Source organism: Monodon monoceros, unplaced genomic scaffold (assembly GCF_005190385.1).
Source record: "Monodon monoceros isolate NGI ecotype Baffin Bay Population unplaced genomic scaffold, NGI_Narwhal_1 Super_Scaffold_5, whole genome shotgun sequence".
NCBI lineage: Eukaryota > Metazoa > Chordata > Mammalia > Artiodactyla > Monodontidae > Monodon > Monodon monoceros.
The window spans coordinates 74,913,268-74,916,399 of record NW_021703782.1 but is presented as its reverse complement, the minus strand read 5'-3'; the positions used below and the strand labels follow the sequence as shown (position 1 = coordinate 74,916,399).

Here is a 3,132-nt window from a genome sequence, read left to right as displayed (position 1 = left end):
ACTCCATTTATATAACAGTCTTGAAATGACAAAATTACAGAAATTATAGTAGTTGCTAAGAGTTAACAGTGCTGAGCGAGACAGAAGTGGGTATGTATATAAAAGGGCAACCTGAGAGATTTTCGTGGTGATGAAAATGATCTGTATATTGAGTGTATCAATGTCAATATCCTGGTTGTGGTACTGTACTATAGTTTTGCAAGATATTATCACTGGGTCAAACTTGGCAAAGTATATACACGGGAGATCTCTCCATATTATTTCTTACAAACGCAGGTGAATCTACAACTACTGCAAAATTTTAAAGTTTAATTAAAATAAAACAAGATCAAAATTTTGGAAAAAAAATCTGTGATGTTCCAGAATATTTCATAGTAGTGAAGACTTCTATTACTAAATTTAAAAAGAAGTGTTAATAAATAAGGCACGTAATTCAAGATTTTCAACTTTATGCAGTGGCAGTATTATAGCCAATGAGGTTTATCTGAGGCACAATTATTGATAATTGAAAAGAATTTTTGGGTAATAAAACAATAAAACAAACTTAAGAAACAGGAGACATTAAAAATAAGCATAAAAATAATGAATAAGTAACTATAGGAACTGTTGAATTAACTTTTGTAGATATAAGGAAAAAAATTATAATAAAATGGACAAATTTCAGTAACAAAAGTTACTAAAGATACAAATTTAAAGATTAGAAAGGAGAAAATGGATTTTTTTTAAAAAACAGAGACAATTAAAATAGAAAATACACAAGAAAATACATAAGATTACATTTCAACCAAAATATGAAAAAGTTGATAAAACACAAATTGCCTGGGAAAATACAAGCAAAATTAACTTAAGAAACAAAAATTTGAAATGCATTTTCAGCTATAAGTGGTGCACAGTAAAAGACTAACCTTGCCCTAAAACCAGTCTTGCCCTTTTTCCCTCAACTCCTTGAAGGTAACCTCTAAACCTCTGGCACATCCTGCCTGATAAGAATGTTTTTGTTTACCTGGGGTCCTTGGGTCATGCCACATAGTCTCTGCTAATAATATGATTTATGGTTGGGGGAGGGTGCTTTGGGCCACATGGCAGCAGATAAGGAGCTCTGGAGGAGCTACAGACTAAGATCAGTCACACAGACGGTCAACCATGTCTACATGACCAAGGCCAAATGAAAACTGGACACCAAGGCTTGGGTGAGTTTCCTTGGTTGCAATATTCCACGTATATTGCCACATACCATTACTGGGAGAAGTAAGCACTGTCTGCAGGACTCTACTTGAAAAGGACAATGGGAAACTCTGTAGTTGTGTCTCCATACCCTGCTCCATGTGCCTGTTCCCTTGGTTGATTTTAACTTGTTGCTTTTCACTGTAATAAACTGTAACTGTGAGTATACCAGCTTTGCTGAGTGCTGCGACTCATTCTAGTGAATTCTTAAACCTGATGGTGGTCTTGGAGACCTCAGAACATGAAGTAAGTGTCAGAAGCAAAGATGGTCTTGGGAACCTGCTGAACTTTTCGGAGAGAGAAAAGCGCTTAACAAAATTACTACAGAATTGAGATTGGTTCAAGATGGCATACTAGAAGGACATGCTCTCACTCCTTCTTTTGAGAACACCAGAATCACAACTAACTGCTGAACAATCATCAACAGGAAGACACCTGAACTCACCAAAAAAGACACACCACATGCAAAGACAAAGGAGAAGCTGTAATGAGATGGTAGGAAGGGTGCTATCACAATAAAATCAAATCCCATAACTGCTGGCTGGGTGACTCACAAACTGGAGAACACTTATACCACAAAAGTCCACCCACTGGGGTGAAGATTCTGGGCCACATGTCAGGCTTCCCAAGCTGGGGGTCTGGCAACAGGTGGAGGAATTCCTAGAGAATCAGACTTTGAAGGCTAGCAGGATTTGATTTCATTACAAGACTTCAGCAGAACTGAGGAAAATAGAGACTCCACTCTTGGAGGGGACACACAAAGTAGTGTGTGCATCGGGACCGAGGGAAAGGAGCAGTGACCCCATAGGAGATTGAACCAGACCTACCTGCTAGTGTTGGAGAGTCTCCTGCGGGGGGGGGGGGGGGGCTGTGGCTCACCAAGGGACAAGAACACTGGCAGCAGATGTTCTGGGAAGTACTCCTTGGTGTGAGCCCTCCCAGAGTCGGCCATTAGCCCCACCAAAGAGTCCAGGTAGGCTCCAGTGTTGGGTTGCCTCAGGCCAAATAACCAACAGGGAGAGACCCCAGCCCCACCCATCAGCAGACAAGCAGATTAAAGTTTTACTGAGCTCTGCCCATCAGAGCAACAGTCAGCTCTAACCACCACCAGTCCCTCCCATCAGGAAACTCTGCACAAGCCTCTTAGACACCCTAATCCACCAGAGGGCAGACAGCAGAAGCAAGAAGAACTACAATCCTGCAGCCTGTGGAACAAAAACCACATTCACAGAAAGAGAGACAAGATGAAAAGGCAGAGGGCTATGTACCAGATGAAGGAACAAGATAAAACCTGAGAAAAACAATGAAATGAAGTGGATATAGGCAACCTTCCAGAAAAATAATTTAGAATAATGATAGTGAAGATGATCCAAGACCTTGGAAAAAGAACGGAGGCAAAGATCGAAAACATGCAAGAAATATTTAACAAAGATATAGAACAGCCAAAGAACAAACAGGGATGAACAATACAATAAGTGAAATAAAATATACACAAAAAGGAAGCAGTAGCAGAATAACGGAGGCAGAAGAACGGATAAGTGACCTGGAAGACAGAATGGTGGAATTCACTGCTGTGGAACAGAATAAAGAAAAAAGAATGAAAACAAATGAAGACAGCCTAAGAGACCTCTGGAACAACATTAAACGCAAAAACATTCACACTATAGCGGTCCCAGAAGGAGAACAGAGAGAGAAAGGACTTGAGAAAATATTTGAAGAGGTTATAGTCAAAAACTTCCCTAACATGGGAAAGGAAATAGCCACCCAAGTCCAGGAAGCACAGAGAGTCCCATACAGGATTTACCGAAGGAGAAACACACCGAAAAACACAGTAATCAAGCTGGCAAAAATTAAAGACAAAGAAAAACTATTGAAAGCAGCAAGGGAAAAACGACAGATAACATACAA

At 39.9% G+C, this 3,132-nt stretch overlaps 1 pseudogene; it reads left to right on the top strand.

Annotated features, from left to right (window-relative positions):
* Positions 1 to 444: 444 nt before the first annotated feature.
* Positions 445 to 532, top strand: LOC114884877 (annotated as a pseudogene).
* The last annotated feature ends 2,600 nt before the right edge of the window (positions 533 to 3,132 follow it).